Genomic DNA, 19,923 nt, shown 5'->3' on the forward strand with positions numbered 1-19,923 from the left:
TTTCAAGCTCATTAAGATGATTAATGAAGGCAGTGAGCAGTCCCTCACCACCAGTTTATAACATAAATAAGGCATCTAGAAATATTTCCTAAAAAACTAAATGTACTTAGAGAAATCAATATTGTTCATTTTCTATTGAGTCTCAAATGGGTACACAAGTAAATTAGCCTATGATGGGGACATGTTTAACCCCATGACAGTACTCTGTAATTTTACAAAAATAAATCTTTCTTTAAAAAAGTGTATTTTTTATTGAATCAATTGACTACATAAAAAAACAACTGGGGAGGAGGGAGGCTCATGATGGACATAGGGAGAGTGGCTCACTGCCTTCATCCTCAATCCATGGGGAATTTTAGTATTAAAACTTGAAACATTGAAAGTAACCAATAGGCATTTTTCCAGAAAAAAACATTAAGACAGTTTAGGAAATCACTGGTAACTTGTATAAGCTGTGGTCACTCTACCTTCCATGATGTTTATGTTCTCACTATGCTGAGCCCACAAGGCCCAATATACAATATTTATTTTCTGCTCTTTTGATGTTATTTAGTCTATTTCAGATGCATTCCAGTGCCTGTTGTGGATAGTGGGGCACTCTAATGTACAGGGTATCAGCGCTTAGTCCAGATGTGTGGCAGTTGGGATTTACCAGAGGTCAGGTGGTGGTGCAATGGTTAGGCCTGCAGGTCATAAAATGGGAGGTTTGGTGAAGATTTGTAAAATGAATGCAGAAACTAACCATGCAGCTGATGTGCTTGTCATTCATTCAAGGGAAAATTATCTTGGGTAATATGAATGAAAAAGGATTTACAGTATTGAAAGCATGGTCATTTGTTCCATATATACATGGCAATATGGTCATAAAAGGCAGGGAGCTCTAAACTGTGCTTTATATTGATTTCCTGTTACTCTGGCTCAGAACAAGAAACAATGGGAATCATCACTTCCCTGTTATTACAGGGTAATGTCCACAGTCATGGGTGATGCCCACATCCTGCTAAGCCTACTGTACTTTATTAAGCATTGAAGTGTAACACCTCACTAAGGGTACTGTTCTAAGAGTGGTGTGTTGGGGTGATTCCTTACCAAATAACACTGACTCTGGATCACCATCTGGCAATAATATGCAATCAGATGGTGAATTTATTCAATAATATCAGTTCAGCAAAGTAACAACTTCTATATCAGTAATATAATTCAACAATTTGAAATACAATTTATTACACACATTTAAGACAGAAAATTACTTTGGAGTCTGTAAATTTTATTAAATGGGAACTGTCTTGTCTCTGTCTGTACATCTGGGAAACTGAAGGAGGTTAAGACTCAAGGCAAGAACACAGAATATTGTACCAACCTTACGACCTTGCACATATATATATATATATATATATATATATACACACACACTTTGCAAACTTAAATGGCTAACTTTAACTGTCTAAGTCAGTGCATAATAACTGTTGCTGGCTAGGTATTTCTTTAACGGTGGTGCACTACTGTAACTTTGTAATCCTATGCTCCATTAGGGTGTGCTGACTCCCTTTCCAGATTAGGTTAGTTAATTAAGCACAGCTGACTCTTTCCTTTCCTTCCTGCTTTTGCAAATTGGAAATATTGTACTCCATTTGCTTGTAATGATGTATAGATGTCCCAAAAGCAGCAACAATGTCTCAAGTCACAAATGTCTATGCTACGCTGCACAATATAAGAGTGGTGAACTAGAAAGCATGCAGGACCAATAAACTAGAGTAATCAGCCCTGTGGTGAGATATCGGAGTTTATGCTGCAACACCACTATTGTAGCTTTTTCCTTGGTTTAACTAAAGTTACTTGTTACTTGTAGTTAGCCATTAGCAATCTCTCTTGGCTAATTTCCCTGTGTCTGCAATAGGATTGCTCTTGTAGTATTACAATCCATGTGGCTTCTACTTAGCCACCTCAGATCCTAGCAGAAGTATTACAACTACTGGCACTGTAGTCTTTTACTGGCAGAAGTGGTACCTAAAATGGATAGCTATCCTGCTCACTCTCCTCTGATAATAGCAATTTATTTGGGCTGTCGCTGGAGTGTAGAACTCTAATGCAGGGTTGTGTTAGGCAATATGTTACACACCTCACTCTGATGCTTGGGCTAGCTGTTCTGAAGCAGCTGTCCATGACTGCAGAAATTGCTGCTCTCACCTCATCCAGACAGATCAAACAATCTGTCTCATGCTGTGCCGCCCACTGAGGAGGGTTTGCTTCCCAGGATCCCGCCCACTCTCTGGTTTGTGGGGCTAAGTTCTGGCTTCTAGGAAGATCAGTTCCATCCCCCAGTGCGTGTGCCTGTGTTCAGAGGCCACAGAGGCTCCGCCTTGCTGCCACCTCTCCAGAAGGGAAAATCCTGCCTCTGCCGTGTCTCTGAGGTAAGAGCCACCGACATGGGAGACCCTTACTGCTCAGCCGCCTCAGGTCCGCTCTTCCCAGCAGCCCCCGCGGGTCCTCCTCTGATAGCCGCGGTCACGTGTGGGTCTGAGTCCCACCACCTGGATGTGCTGCTCTGCCCATGTATTTCTTAGTCCTCTATGGGGCTATCTCTCCTCCTATCTAGCAGCTGCAGTGTCCTGTTCCTCGTGCATGCCCCTCAGCTCCCAGTGCTCGGAGAGAGCAACTGGCTCCATTTGCTCCCCATGAGGGGGTGGCCTACTCCAATGTTCCCCAGGAAGGGGTTAACATATATAAATAAACTGGCAGTTTTTTTTAGAGGACACTGATGTTTTTTTTAGAGGACACTGATGTAAACAAATCAACCTGCATCTCCAGCCATTAAATGTGGCTTAACCTTCTAAATCACCACTGCACCATACATGACCCTTTATCAGTGTACATATATGAATTACCTTTTTTTAAACTATAACTTTACTATATATATATATATATATATATATATATATATACACATACACACATATAGGTAGTCCGGCACTCTCAATTTTTAATGTTCAAAATACTGGGGTGTTTTTAGGGAAATTCATATAGAGGTTCCCATAGATAATAGTCTAGCCTCTTCAAGAAAGAAGAAAAAACACTCTCCAGATTTTCAGCAAGATTATTCAGTATTTAATGATTAAACCAACATCATTTGCCAACGTTTCGGTCCAATATGGACCTTTGTCAAGGCACAATAGCTTCTAAACATCAATGGTTCACTAAAAGGGAGTACATATAAACAACGTAAGCATTCATAGTCTGACAGGTCCTTTAAAACACATAAGTTCAAAAATGTTATAATCCATGATCAATATGTATGTGATATAGGGAGGGGTGTGCCTCATATAACAGTAACATGATATCCAATAGAAGCCCACACTGCAACAGACTATTCACAGCGGTAGAAAAAAAAATAAAAAATCTTTATGCAGCAACTAGTATTGAGAATACAGGGGTCGAATGTGCGCCCCAATGTAGATTATAATAATAGCAACCAGGTGGAGGGACAATTTCAGAAAGATAGTCATGTATCACACAGCATATACATAAAGGCCAAGTACATGGGGGTATGTGCAGTACAATCCCCAGGTGTATATATTACACAAGTATGCATAAGGAGGCTGTGGGAGCCTGGAAGATGAAAAAAAAGGATGTCTTACCTACGCAATAACTCAGATACAATACGGCAGGACACCCAACTCCTAGAAATGACAGCTCGACTGAAAGAAAGAGGATACTCACATTCTCTACTTAAGAGCTGTTTAAATAAGGCCAGAAATAAATATGCGAACCCTCGACCTAAATCTACTGAAGGTGACCGTGTCATTTATGTCAGCCAATACAGCAACAGATCCAGACTAACAGAAAGATCAATCCGACAACATTGGCCGATCATCCAATCTGACCCCATTCTACCATTTACCAACACCAAAGCACCTATGATGGCATATAAAAGAGGGCCTAACCTGAAACAACTGCTACTTAGGCCATCAATGAACCCGGAAATGACTAACTCTATCATCAAAGTCATGCAGAACCGACCCGGTAGCTATCGATGTGGAGGCTGCGTGACCTGCAGTTCTATGGTTCCAGGCAACACTCTTGCTCACCCCCACACGGGTGTACCCATAAAGATTAGATGGAAGCTCCATTGTAAAATGGACCATATCATTTACATACTCATATGCCCTTGCGGTCTTTACTATGTCGGGCTCACCTCCAGGATCTTCAGGGAACGTATGGCTAACCATAGGGCGTCCATCAGAGCAGCCTACAATAGTGGTCAGTCAGATAAACCTGTTGCCCGACACTTTTTACAGATGGGACATCAGGTAGCAACCCTCAAATGCAAACTTATCGACTGGATACCGCCTCCAGAACGAGGAGGTGATAGACTGGCTTTACTTAAAAAATGTGAAAGTCAGTGGATCTACAGACTTGATACTGTGGCACCACGGGGACTTAACGAGAATTGCCCATTGGGTATCTTTCTTTGAAAAATGACTTTATCTATATAACACGGTATCAAATATTATATTTAACATTGCATTTGTCTGTACTGTTCACCTAATGTTAATTGTTTTTTGTGATGTTGATCTATATACTTGCATTGTACTCCCAGGTCCTCTAGTCCCAGGTCCTACTACACACTAAATAACCCTTTACTCTAATGTTTGCAAATTGACCTTGTATATATATGCACATGTATGTGCGGGTATGTGTGTGTACATATGCGTTTATATATGTACATGTGGGTATGCCCGTATCACATTTTTAATGGTTGGATATGTATAATATGCATTTATGGCATTAGATCCCTAATAACACCAGTTTAGACTTTTTTATGAGTTTCAGTAGCACCAATAATTGCCCATCACTTCAAGTCCTGCCAAGGCTCACTGACAGCTATTATTATATATATCTTGAGCCACACACAAGATGGCCGCCGGCTACTGCCATACTGCCCCACTTCCTGATTATAACAGGACTCACCTGTGGCTGTGGCAATCAGGACTCTGAGACTTTCCCCTAAGCACTGGGTTTTTAAACCCTGAGCTCAGACTATGCTCCAGCACCAGGACATTCTCTGACAGACCAACACTGAGGTGAGACATCCTTTTTTTTTCATCTTCCAGGCTCCCACAGCCTCCTTATGCATATTTGTATAATACATACACCTGGGGATTGTACTGCACATACCCCCATGTACTTGGCCTTTATGTATATGCTGTGTGATACATGACTATCTTTCTGAAATTGTCCCTCCACCTGGTTGCTATTATTATAATCTACATTGGGGCGCACATTCGACCCCTGTATTCTCAATACTAGTTGCTGCATAAAGATTTTTTTATTTTTTTTTCTATCGCTGTGAATAGTCTCTTGCAGTGTGGGCTTCTATTGGATATCATGTTACTGTTATATGAGGCACACCCCTCCCTATATCACATACATATTGATCATGGATTATAACATTTTTGAACTTATGTGTTTTAAAGGACCTGTCAGACTATGAATGCTTACGTTGTTTATATGTACTCCCTTTTAGTGAACCATTGATGTTTAGAAGCTATTGTGCCTTGACAAAGGTCCATATTGGACCGAAACGTTGGCAAATGATGTTGGTTTAATCATTAAATACTGAATAATCTTGCTGAAAATCTGGAGAGTGTTTTTTCTTCTTTCTTGAAGAGGCTAGACTATTATATATATATATATATATATATATATTAGGGATGTGCAGGCTCGGATAGGTTCGAGTTTGCATGCCGAGTTCGGATTTTCCCCTCAAAAAAAACGGAACTCAGAAAGAGGCAAAACGTCATCTTGCATGGACAAACATCATCATTCCTGGACAAAGTCCGAACTCGACGTGCAAACTCGAACCTACCTGAGCCTGCACATCCCTAATATATATATATATATTATATAACTTATATATCAACTGAACTGTACCCTCTAGGGGTATCACAGAAGCATTAATTGAAGCTCTCTGTTTCCTATACAATGTCCCTGATAGGGTAGACAATTGAGATGCATTTGTGATGACTCAAACAAGTTCGCTGGAAGGTAGAGGAATACTAAGCAGAATGCCTGTGTTGGTCAACTGACAGTAAGTGGAAAGAACCAGCACTCAGCAATCAATTCAGGCTGGGTCATCTAAGTTGGCTGGTGAGACTCCAAAACTCTATTGACCAGAGGAGGGTAAGACCAGGCACTGCTCCCTGCACATTTTTCTTGCCTGGAATCCAGCTCTGACACGCAGAGCATAAGGGATGGCCATGCTATCCCTATCCTGCCGAGTGGCTACTTACTTTTCTTCTCCATGTATGAGTGTCCGGGCTAATTTAGTGGCAGAAGTCTAATTGACATCTGTCTCTGCTACCGGTCTCCTTCATGGCTTCTGCCAGATATAAGCGGTTTTATGAAACATACTATATCACTTTGATACTCCCACTCCTTGCACTGCTTGTCAGTTGTGGAAACATACTGGGGAGGGCTATCTGGAGGTTTGTTACCCTGGTGGAATATCCTTGTTTGTTGTATGGCGATAATGCTCTCTATCATCTGCCATCAATGATGTTCTTTTCCTCACCAATGAAGTCTCATGTACCGACTTAAGTGTCCTAGTTGGAAGCTATTAGATCTACTCTGACTAGCTGTTGAAGTTAAGGCTCTTCTTGTGACAAACTTCAATTGTTCAGCTTGACTAGTTGTACAAGCGGCTGTGACTGTAAGATTTGGATTAGCTCCCGAGGGCTGTGCTTTTTCTCTTAATTTACCTGGGACAATATATTTCTTCCCTGAGTCATTTGCGGAACACACAGGTGATATTGGCATTTATTGGTTAGCAGCTAAAATTCTGGCCTCCATCATTCATAGGGGATATCCTCATACTATTTGTATTCTGATATATATATATATATATATATATCTTGAGAAAAATGTCCTTGATCATTATTCCACTTTTCAAGCAAACGTTTTATGAATTACAAACCACCTTATCTATGTTTGAGCCTCCAAATTGCCTATTTTTCCTGCCAGTACAGGTACGGACTGTCTGACATGCCTACTTGGATGCTGTCACCGATGTAATCCTCCACCATTCTTACAATGGTGACAGCATCATATGCAGTGACAGTAGACATGTCAGAAATTGTTGGCAGGTCCTTCAGTCTGGACCAGATTTCCAAACTTGCCCTGCATCACCGCCAGTGGGTTGGTTAGGATATCTAAGTTGTTTCCTGGCAGCCTCAGTTGCGGGAGAAAATGAAGAAATAGCTGTTGCCATGTAACGTTCCTGTTATGTTCTGGGTTGTTTGTGGACCCAGGGTGGTAGCAGGAGCAATCACAGAAGCGGGTTTGAATATAAAATAAGGTTTTTTAATACGTGCTTGAGTAGACATAAAATATGGCAGTAAATAAAAGTCCAGGTATATATAAACGTGCACTAGAGTTCTGTGGTGGGAGTAATTGGTTAATGTCCAAGTAGAAACAATTAGAACTGTCCAGGTGTGCAGGTAGTGAGACTGGAATAATCAACAAGGTATGCAGGTAGTGATGCAGGAAAATAAAGCCAGGTATGCAGGTAGTGAACTAAGGCAAATGAGCAGGATGTCAGCAGGCTCAGGCACTCAGGTATGGGCAAGGGTGGTGGAGGAAGCGGGGTAGTCCAGCGGAAGCTAGGAGCTGACAGGCAGACTGGCAGACAGTGAATTTCACAGGAACAGGATAAGCACAGAGAACTCCCTCTCAGCTAGGCTGAGATACACGTTGCACTGGCAAAAAAGGAAGGCATTGAACCTTCCTAAATACCCCATGCCGTGCTGTTACTGCCCGGAGGGAACATGTGACTCACCAGGATTGGCCAGCCGTATCTCATGGCCAGAAGGCAAAATGGCGGCGCCCATGCCAAACGGAACGGAGACGCCGCCAGGCCTTACCAGCACAGAGTGACAATAGGCCCGCACAACAATGTGCGCAGCCAAAGCCCTCCGCCAGACACCAGTTCCGCCACCAGACAGCCCGCGCCACAACGACCTCACAGGTAACACCCACCTAGCGCCATGCTGAAATACCCTGGCCGTGACAGTACCCCCCCTTTTGGGGTGGCCTCAGGACTCTCACCAGGCTTCTCCAGATGGGCAGAATGAAATCTCCTGATAAGCGTGGGAGCGTGGACATCACGAGCATCGGTCCAGCAATGTTCCTCTGGACCGTAACCTTTCCAGTCCAGCAAATACTGTAAATGACCTCTGCGTAGATGAGAGTCCAAGACCTGGGCGACCTCAAACTCAACTCTTCTCTCCATCTGGACTCGAGGAGAAGCAGGTAGAGCATTATGGAACCTATTCAGAACCAGGGGCTTTAATAAGGAAACATGGAAGGAATTAGGAATTTTTAGGTATGGGGGTAACTGTAAACGATAGGCCACTGGATTAATGACTTCTGTTATGGTGAAGGGACCAATGAAGCGGGGTGAAAATTTAATTGAAGGAACTCTTAGACGAAGATTCTGGGTGGACAACCAAACCTGGTTTTCAACTTGCATGCGTGGAACTATTCTACGCTTCTTATCGGCCTGGGTCTTATAGAGAGAGGATGCCTTCAGCAAATCAGACCGTACTTGAGTCCAGATGGCAGCAAAATTCCGCACCGTGTCCTCCACGGCCGGAACATCAAAAACAGGCAGGCTTCGGAAATTCGGGAACACGAGGATGAAGGCCATAAACAACCTGAAATGGCGTTTGGTTAGTTGATGAGTGGTAGGAAGCATTATGTGCAAACTCGGCCCACGGCATCAAGGCAGCCCAATTGTCCTGGGAAGATGTCATAAAGATTCTTAAGAAAGTCTCTAGATCTTGATTAACTCTCTCGGTGGAGCTGTTGGTTTGTGGATGGTAGGCCGTGGAAAAGTTTAACTTTACTTGAAGAACAGAACACAAAGCCCTCCAGAATTTTGCATTAAACTGCACACCATGGTCAGAGACAATTTCGGCAGGAAGGCCATGAAGACGAAATATGTGTTGAACGAACAACTGTGCCAGGTCAGGAGCAGAAGGTAACTTCTTCAAAGGTATATAGTGGACCATCTTAGAGAATCGATCTATTATAACCCAGATAGTATTGAAGCATTGAGAGACTGGCAGGTCTGTGACGAAATCCATGGAGAGATGCATCCATGGACATGATGGAGTAGGTAGTGGAAGCAATTCCCCAGCTGGAGCTTGTCGTGATGATTTATGCTGGGCACAGGAGGAGCAGGAAGAGATGAACTCAATTATATCTGCCTTCATAGAAGGCCACCAATAGTGTCTTTTCAGGAACTCCAAGGTCTTCCGAGTGCCTGAGTGCCCTGCGAAGCGAGAGGAATGTGCCCAAGTGAGAAGCCACTTCCTTAATTCCGGGGCCACAAACGATTTTCCTGTAGGAGGCTGAACCTGTAATGCGGTGAAAACTCTTGATTCCAAGACAGGGGTATTGCTTTGATTTTCAGATTGATCATCACAGAGGAGAGATCTCGATAGGGCATCAGCCTTCTGATTAAGTGCTCCAGACTGGAAGGTCAGGGTGAACTGAAACCTGGCAAAGAATATTGCCCAGCGGGCCAAACGAGGACTCACACATTGAAGGTTTTTGAGAAATAGGAGATTTCTATGGTCCATAAATACAGTAAATGGAAACTTAGCGCCTTCTAGCAAATATCTCCATTCCTTCAACGCCAACTTTACAGCTAGTAGTTCTTGCTCACCTATGGCGTAGTTCCTTTCGGAAGGTGAGAATTTTTTAGAAAAGAACCCACAAGGATGGACTCGATTGTCCTCATAATGTTGAGACAGGACTGCTCCAACAGCTTCAGATGATGCATCTACTTCCAACAAAAAAGGCCTGTCCGGATTTGGTTGTCGAAGAACAGGTGCTGGGATAAAGGCCTGTTTTAGAAGATGAAAAGCAGACTCTGCCTCAGGTGACCATTGGGCAGGATTAGCACCTTTGCGGGTCAAGGCTGTAATGGGAGCCAGCAATGTAGAAAATCCCTTAATGAAGCGTCTATAATAATTGGCGAAGCCCAACAATCTCTGGATGGCTTTCAGTGCCTGAGGTCGGGTCCAATCCAGAATTGCTTGTACCTTCTTGGGATCCATTTCCAAACTGGAGCCAGAAATTACATAGCCGAGAAAAGGTACACTGGGCACTCCAAAGACACACTTCTCAAGTTTGCAGTAAGGGTGGTTCTCTCTCAAACGGGTCAAAACTTCTTTAACATGTTCATGATGTTTAGCTACAGAGGATGAAAAAATCAGTATATCGTCCAGATAGACAACAACTGAAACATATAACAGGTCCCGGAAAATCTCATTAACGAAACTCTGAAAGACAGCAGGGGTGTTGCACAATCCAAAAGGCATTACTAAATATTCGAAATGTTCATCTCTGGTATTAAAAGTGGTCTTCCATTCATCGCAAGCTCGAATACGAATTAGATTGTAAGCCCCTCTCAGATCTAATTTAGAAAGAATGACAGAGCCCTTGACCCTATCAAACAACTCAGTATTCAGGGGAAGAGGGTATCGATTCTTTACAGTAATGTCATTAAGGCCTCGATAATTGATACATGGTCTTAAACCACCATCCTTCTTGCCAACGAAGAAAAACCCAGCTCCGGCAGGAGAAGTAGAGGGGCAAATGAACTCCTTTGCCAGGTTGTCCCGAATGTACTTGGTCATGGCTTGAGTCTCAGGTAAGGACAGCGGATAGGTACGACCACGAGGTGGTATCTTATCAGGTATCAAATCAATTGGACAGTCCCATTCCCTATGAGGAGGTAAGATATTTGCTTGCTGCTCAGAGAACACGTCGGCGAACATCTGATATTCCTTGGGAATGGCAGAAGAAACTAATGTAACTGTCTTTCTTACAGGTCGGAAGACAGGATTTCTGACAGTCCATACCCCATGACAGAATCTGCATAGAACTCCAATCTATCCTGGGATTATTTTGATGCAACCAGGGTAGACCAAGAACAATTTCTTGAGAGGCCTCTGATATCACTAGGAATTTTAAGGACTCAGAATGAAGTGCCCCAATTCGGACCAATACTGGTTGAGTCTCCTTGGTGACTATCCGTTAGTTAGAGGGTGTCCGTCTATTGAGGTCAGAGAGATGGCATGGTTGAGAGACAAACAAGGAATCTGAAATGTATCTATGAAACTAGACGCTATGAAATTTCCGGCTGCTCCCGAGTCAAGTAGAGCAGTAGGAAAGACAGATTTGGGTTTAAGATCCAAAGCTAGGATAATCGTGAAAACTTTAAATTTTGGAAACGGGCTCATAACTCCTAACTTGATGTCTCCAGGGTCAGTTAGGATTTGGCATTTCCCGGTTTACAGGGGCAGGAGATCAGCAGGTGACCGGACTCTCCGCAGTACAGACAGAGGTTCTTTTGCATTCTTCTCTGACGTTCTTCTTTGGAGAGGTGTGTATGAATCACCTGCATAGGCTCCTCTTCAGTAGGAGAAGGAATGGGATGGGTAGAAATGGAGGGGGCAAATGACCTTTGCCGGTCAGTTCTGTGTTTTTCAGCCTGACGTTTCCTGAAGCGTAGGTAAAATTTGACGCACAATGAAATCATGTAGTTCAGATTAGTAGGAAGCTCTCGAGTGACTAGATCATCCTTTAGTCGGTCTGACAACCCATGCCAGAAGGCCGAGGTGAGGGCTTTCTCACTCCATTTGAGCTCTGATGCTAAAATTTTAAATTGCACGGCATATTGACTGACAGGACGGACCCCTTGTCTCAGTGTCATGATGTTTGATGATGCTGATACAGTGCGCCCAGGTTCATCGGAAATCCTCCTGTAGGATGACACAAAGCCTGCGTAATTATCCAGCCGCGGATCTGAGCGCTCCCAGAGTGGGGAAGCCCATTCCAAGGCCTGGCCGGATAACAGAGAGACTATATAGGCCACTTTAGTTCTTGCAGTTAGAAAGTTGTCAGGCTGCAGGATAAAATGTATGTCACACTGATTTAGGAATCCTCGGCAGAGTTAGGGTTGCCGTCAAATTTACTTGGTAAAGGAAGATGTAAGCGGGGAGATGATCTGCCTCCTGTATTCCCAGATGCTGATGCGGATGTAGTTGCTGGTACTCCAGGGGTAGAAAAGGAAGTTTGCAAACTATCCTGTCACTTAGACATCTCTTGCAGGAATTGAGCCATCTGATGCTGCATGTTTTCCAGATTTTCTAAACGACCAGAAATGCACCGGAACAAATCCACTGCCGACTCCTGATCCCTGGCCGGCTCCATGGGGCCAGTGCAAACTGTTATGTTCTGGGTTGTTTGTGGACCCAGGGTGGTAGCAGGAGCAATCACAGAAGCGGGTTTGAATATAAAATTAGGTTTTTTAATACGTGCTTGAGTAGACATAAAATATGGCAGTAAATAAAAGTCCAGGTATATATAAACGTGCACTAGAGTTCTGTGGTGGGAGTAATGGGTTAATGTCCAAGTAGAAACAATTAGAACTGTCCAGGTGTGCAGGTAGTGAGACTGGAATAATCAACCAGGTATGCAGGTAGTGATGCAGGAAAATAAAGCCAGGTATGCAGGTAGTGAACTAAGGCAAATGAGCAGGATGTCAGCAGGCTCAGGCACTCAGCAAGGGCAAGGGTGGTGGAGGAAGCGAGGTAGTCCAGCAGAAGCTAGGAGCTGACAGGCAGACAGCGAATTTCACAGGAACAGGATAAGCACAGAGCACTCCCTCTCAGCTAGGCTGAGATACACGTTGCACTGTCAAAGAAGGAAGGCACTGAACCTTCCTAAATACCCCATGCCGTTCTGTTACTGGTCAGAGGGAACATGTGACTCACCAGGATTGGCCAGCCGCATCACATGGCCAGAAGGCAAAATGGCGGCGCCCATGTCAAACGGAAAGGAGACGCCGCCAGGCCTTACCAGCACAGAGTGACAACAGGCCCACACAACAATGCGCAGCCCCCCGCCAGACGACACCAGCTCTGCCACCAGACAGCCCGTGCCACAACGACCTCACAGGTAACACCCACCTGGCGCCATGCTGAAATACCCTGGCCGTGACAGTTCCGCTTCAGCTGACAGTGTTTTCACCAGCAGGTCTTTGCACCTCTGTAGGCTTGTGTCCACCAGAGAGAGAGACAAGACATAGGCTTTAAACCTAGGATCGAGCACGGTGGCCAAAATGTAGTGAACTGATTTCAACAGATTGACCACCCTCAAATCCTGGCAAAGTGAATGAAGGGCTTCATCCACAAGTCCCACATACCAAGCAGAATCGCTCCATCTTAGCTCCTCCTTCACTTTTTCCAGCTGCTTCTACAAAAGCCTGATGAGGGGAATGACCTGACTCAAGCTGGCAGTGTCTGAACTGACTTCACGTGTGGCACGTTCAAAGGGCTGGAGAACCTTGCATAACACGGAAATCATTCTCCACTGCACTTGAGTCAGGTGCATACCACCTCCTTTGCCTATGTCATAGGTGGATGTATAGGTTTGAATGCCAATTTTGCTGCTCCTCCATCCTCTGAAGCATATAGAGGGTTGAGTTCCACCGCGTCACAACCTCTTGCTTCAGGTGATGGCAGGGCAGGTTCAAGAGTGTTTGCTGGTGCTCAAGTCTTCGGCATGCAGTCGCTGAATGTCGAAAGTGGGCACAAATTTTTCGGCCCGCCCAAAGTGTCTCCTGCACGCCCTTTCGTTTTTCAAAATTTTCTGCACCACCAAATTTATTGTGTGAGTAAAACATGGGACGTGCTGGAATTTGCCCAGATGTAATGCCCGCACAATATTGGTTGCATTGTCCGATATCACAAATCCCCAGTATAGTCTAAGTGAGGTAAGCCATTGGGCAATGATTTCCCTCAGTTTCTCTAAGAGGTTGTCGGCGGTGTGCCTCTTACTGAAACCGGTGATACACAGGGTAGCCTGCTTTGGAATGAGATGGTGTTTCTGAGATGTTGCTACTGGTGACGCTGTTGTTGTTGCTGCGTAAGGCAATACATCTACCCAGTGGGTTGTCACAGTCATATAGTCCTTAGTCTGCCCTGTTCCACTTGTCCACATGTCTGTGGTTAAGTGGACATTGGGTACAACCGCATTTTCTAGGACACTGAGGACACTTTTTCTGACATCTCTGTACATTCTCGGTATCACCTGCCTAGTGAAGTGGAATCTAGATGGGATTTGGTACCGGGGACACACTACCTCCATCAATTGTCTAAATCCCACTGCACTAATGGCGGATACTGGATGCACATCTAACACCAACATAGCTGTCAAGGCCTCAGTTAACCGCTTTGCATCAGGATGACTGCTGTCATACCTCGTCCTCCTCGCTAAGGGCTGTTGGAGGGTAAATTTCTTAGTAAAAGAAGTAGTGGTGTTCCAACTTCCTCTCTGGGATGATGAACGACACCCAACAGCAACAGCAGCAGTGGCAGCAGTAGGCGTAGCAATGCAGGATGCTCTGGTGAAATTCCAGATAGGAGATTAGTTAGTCATGCTATTGACATGGCATGCAGGACTACTTCTGATCCTGATTTAGGAGGAAATTGATGAGGAGGTGGTTGATGGTGTGGTTTGCAGGCGCTTGGATACAACAGGACATAGGGATTTAGGTGTCCCTGGACTGCTTACAGTCTTAGACACAGTTTCTGAACTTGACAATAACTTTTTATGAACGTGCTGCAGGTGATGAATAAGGGAGGATGTTCCTAGGTGGTTAACGTCCTTACCCCTGCTTATTACACCTTTACATAAGCTACATATGGTAAGACAGTTGTGTCCAGATTTGGATGGAAATATTTCCAGACCAAAGAGGTGGAATTTTAGGTCTTCTGCCAAGGCATGACCATGATGGGCTTTTTATCCCACGGACAACAAGTTTTTCCCTTGGTGCCTGATTTAACCTAACCACATCACCATCAGAATCCTCCTCGTCAACTTCCTCCTCAGCGCCAGCTACACCAATATCCTCATCCTGTTGTACTTCAACAGTGACATCTTCAATTTGAATATCAGCAACTGGACTGTGGGTGCTCCTTCCAGCACTTGCAGAGGACATGCAAATGGTGGAAGGAGCGACCTCTTCCCATCCAGTATTGGAAAGGTCAGGCATTGCAACCACCGACACACTTGGACTCTCCTTGGGAATTTGTGATATTTTCTTAGAACGCACAGTCCTTTGCAGTGCTTTTGCCAGCTTAACTCTTTTCATTTTTCTAGTGGGAGGAGGAGGGCTTCCATCATCATGTGTAGCTGAACCACTAATCATGAACATAGGCCAGGACCTTAGCCGTTCCTTGCCACTCCATGTCGTAAATGGCATATTGTCAACTTTATGTTTCTCCTCAGACAATTTAAATTTATTTTTTGGGTAATTTTACTGAACTTTGGCTTTTTGGATTTTACATGCCCTCTACTATGACATTGGGCATCGGCCTTGGCAGATGATGTTGATGGCATTTCATCGTCTATGTCATGACTAGTGGCAGCAGCTTCAGCACTAGGAGGAAGTGGTTCTTGATCTTTCCCTATTTTATCCTCCACATTTTTGTCCTACATTATTTCTATAGAGTGCATTATCTTTATGGAGTGAATAACCCCTCTAAAAATTATTTGGATGAAGGGCAGCTTACACCATACAGGACAGCCCCTGTAACAATTATTTGGATGAATGGCAGCTTACACCACACAGGACAGCCCCTGTAAAAATTATTTGGATTAAGGGCAGGTTACACCACACAGGACAGCCCCTGGAAAAATTATTTGGATGAAGGGCAGCTTACACCACACAGGACAGCCCCTGGAAAAATTAATTGGATGAAGGGCAGCTAACACCACACAGGACAGCCCCTGTAAAAATTATTTGGATGAAGGGCAGCGTACACCACACAGGACAGCCACTGTAAAAATTATTTGGATTAAGGGCAGGTTATACCACACAGGTCAGCCCCTGGAAAAATTATTTGGACTGAATATACAGCACAGGACAGCACCAATGGACTGGACTGATACAGCAGAGCAGGTCACCCGCAGACTAATTCAGCAGCATAGCACCACTGGACTGGACTGATACAGCAGAGCAGGTCACCCCCAGACTGATACAGCAGCATAGCACCAGTGGACTGGACTGATACAGCAGCAGGTGACCCCCAGACTGATACAGCAGCACAGCACCACTGGACTGGACTAATACAGCAGAGCAGGTCACCTTCAGCCCAGACTGATACAGCAGCACAGCACCACTGCACTGGACTGATATAGCAGAGCAGGTCACCCCCAGCCCAGACTGATACAGCAGCACAGCACCACTGCACTGGACTGATACAGCAGAGCAGGTCACCCCCAGCCCAGAATGATACAGCAGCACAGCACCACTGGACTGTACTGTTACAGCAGAGCAGGTTGATATGATATAGCAGAGCCACTTTCCCACAGACACTACACTACACATCCTCTCACTACACTCTCCAGGACTGGAGTGAAGATGGCGGGGCAGGAGGCGCGAAATGTGCAAAGTCGTGAGAATCCGACACCAGGGTGATGACGTTTTGCCTTCTTCCGGGAATCGAGTCTGGCGGGAAAACCTGAGCTGAACTCAGTTCCTGGCTCGGATCGGGGGGGACACGGATAATTGGAATCCAACACTTTGGGGCCTATTTATCATTAAATATTTGCGGCAACATTCCACGAAAACAGCCTCAAGTATTTAATATCCCCCAGATGCATCATGGTGGAATCGCAGGACATATCGGAGATAAGGGCCCCTGTCCCTGCGTTATCATCGCCTGTAATGCAATCATGGGCGCTAATATCGTAGAAAGATAAATGGGCCCCTAAAAGGGTTACTGCCCTGGAACAAAGTTTGAGCGACATGGAGGATGCCATATAGACTCTTCAGTCTTCATCTACTGCAAGATGTAATGATGATCTTGAAAATCACAATTGTCACAATATTTTGAGGTTTATTTAGTGTCTCTGAATCTGTTAAAGGCCTTGCTTTGCTGGTTTTTATGTAGGGGAATCTAGTCTACCCATGGTGGTTACATAGTGGGCGATCGCATCTAGCGAGTGGTTCTGAATCAGACCCTTTGTTCACAGTACGCCTATACCTTATATACCTTATATGTTTTCCTGCAAGTCACCTCATGTATTTATTTAATTCATCCTAATGCAGATGTTATTATAGAGAGATGTACGTTGTTATTCTATGATTGCTTATGGTTGTATTTAAGCGGAAACCTTTATGCATCTGCACCTAGCGAATGTTAGCAAACAGTATATACTAAGTAGAAAATATACCCAACTTTGTGTATTTCCATATGATTCTGAGTCAGATGGATCTCGTCCATATCTCTCTGTCCATGTTTCTGGGTGGCTACTCTGTGGACACATATAAGAGAACTGTTTTGTGGAAGTGTCATGGGTGTGTAGCCAAAGGTCCGTGTCATTCTGAGGTGTTCATGTTGCGAAGCGACGTCTGTTGCAGAAGGATCTTTTGCACCCAGCATAAGTCCTGGTACTAATGATGATGGTTGAGGCCACAGACGGAAAAACAGTGTATGATGCATTATCATATTGTTCTACATCTGGCTGCAACACCCATCCGTACTTGCCATGCATGAGATTCCAAATCAGGCCCATTATTTCTAAATTCCAACTCACTGATGACCATCATACCATAGTGCAGTGCTTGATCAACCTTTAGGCTGTAGCCTAGGGCGCCAGTACTTGGGGGGGGGGGAAGGGGGAGAAGACGTCACACAGTTGATAGCTGGCGGATTAAAGTGAAAACCTAATTCATTCCATGTTGGTGGCAACCATATGGCTTGAGTAAAGAAGCTTATTAGTTATCCCGCAATCCTGAGGTGGTATTGAGAGACGTTCTGAAAATGAAAACCAGATGGCCCTGGTGATGTGGCTATGTAACTTACTGCCGAAGAGCTGCATGTGATTCTCTGTAGAGTCTTCCTCACATTCCCCAGATGCCTAGGGGGTATATTTACTAAAGTGAGAGCTTGTAGAAGTGGAGATGTTGCCCATAGCAACCAATCAGATTCTTTTTAACATTTTACTAGCACCTTCTAGTTAGAATCCGATTGGTTGCTATGGGCAACTTCACTTCTAAAAACTCTCACTTTAGTAAATTTACCCCTAAGTCACCTTTACACTCCAAAGTCATCATTATATCATAGAGATGCTAAGATCAAACATGTCAGTATCAGTTGAATAACCTGTGTTACCTGCATGTGTGCAAGATGCTTGGTGATTTCCTGAACATGCATATGCACTGTGCTCTGTATATAGCAGCATCACAGGGGCCCTACAAGTATATTAGCCTAGGACATCCGGAAACCTTAATCAGGCCTGCTGTAGTGCATGATAACCCCCACTACGTCACCCAATGATAAGAGAGGACAATTTGCTGACTGGGTGTAACTGGCTGGTAACGGGTCAGTTGCACGTAGGCAGGGGTGGGTTTAGGGGTCCTGGTTCACCTAGGCACTTTAGTAATGCCCCACCCCCCCACACACAAACATGCTGCCCAGTTTTATTATTTTAATTGTTGGGTTATAAAGCCTTCATTTGGCAATTGGCAGTCTAATATAGTATAATAAAAAAACATGACAATTAACTTTATTTAACTTTATTTTTATTCTTTGTTCCTAATATACTAAGTAGGACAGCTCAGCACAGCAGCCTTCACATGGCCTACCTGTTCACACTCCAGTCAGGATACAGTGAAAATATTTTGTTGTTACTGGGGAAAATTTCAAACTGACAGTAATAAAGCAAGCATCCAAGTGCCACCTCCAGCAAGTGGTGCCTCAAAGCACATGCCTCACGTGGATAATGGAAAATTCACAGTGGCACGTAGGCCATACATGCCTACCCTCCCGGTTTTCACAGGAGGCTCCCGATTTTTCGGGTAACCCCCGGCACCCCCGGAAGGGTAGGCACTTCTCCCACATTCTGCCCACTTCCTAGTGAAGTGGGCAGAATGGGGAGATTTTCTGCGGCGATCGCGGGTCCCCCGTGTAGGAGCGGGGTTTAATGACACGATTCTTCATGAATCGCGTCATTTAGTCCCGCCCCCTATTTAAATTAGCGCCAATCGCGTCAATTTACTACGAAGGGGGCAGGGCTTAATGACGTGATCCATCAGGCTCCGTCACTGTCAACACCAACCTGCTTTTTTGTTCAAGGCTTCTCTCAGGGAGAAGAAAAACAATGGAGGCAAGTATGACGTAGGCTAAGCTGAGTAAGTGTGTGTTGAGAGCATATTGCTATAGCAGGCTATGCTATAGGGCTTGTGCAAGTGTGCGCTGATATTAATGACAGCTATTTAACAAAATGTATGGCTAGGGGCTGTGCGGAAGCACAGATGTGTGCAACTCAGCATAATGCCAAATATCCACATTTAATTCTATATATGCAATGCGATTGTAATTGTGGCTGACTTACCTGCAACTCTGTATCGCTCTGTACACTATCTGTACTGTGAGCTTGGTCATAATGTACATTTTTTGCAGTGAAAATACTCCTCTTCAAAAAATATTATCTTATGAAGTCCAGTGAGCATTAGAAATTGCATTTGATATACAGACTAATAAGTATATTTACTAAACTGCGGGCTTATAGAAGTGGAGGAGTTGCCCATATAAACTAATCAGATTCTACTTATCATTTTTTCTAGCACCTTCTAGAAGACAACAGCTAGAATTCAATTGGTCACTATGGGCAGGGCAGGATTAAGGCTTGTGGGGGCCCAGGGGCAACTAAGTTGTGGGGGAGGTGTAGCGTGGAGGCATCATGCCCGCAGCATGCCTATGCTATGGCGCACCCTCCACTTCTATAAACCTGCACTTTGGAAAGTATCCCCTAAGAATAATGTGCTGATTGTCAATAATG

The 19,923-nt window shown here is 44.4% G+C and overlaps 1 long non-coding RNA gene across 1 annotated transcript in view; it reads left to right on the forward strand.

Annotated features, from left to right (window-relative positions):
• Positions 1 to 5,001: 5,001 nt before the first annotated feature.
• Positions 5,002 to 19,923, forward strand: part of LOC148534732 (uncharacterized) — a 162,236-nt gene continuing 147,314 nt past the window's right edge. The window contains exon 1 of the long non-coding RNA XR_015876867.1: positions 5,002 to 5,081. This is a non-coding gene — a long non-coding RNA (uncharacterized LOC148534732). The remainder of the gene's footprint in view (positions 5,082 to 19,923) is intronic.

Source organism: Taudactylus pleione, unplaced genomic scaffold (genome assembly GCF_031769625.1).
Source record: "Taudactylus pleione unplaced genomic scaffold, aTauple2 ptg000064l, whole genome shotgun sequence".
Lineage (NCBI taxonomy): Eukaryota > Metazoa > Chordata > Amphibia > Anura > Myobatrachidae > Taudactylus > Taudactylus pleione.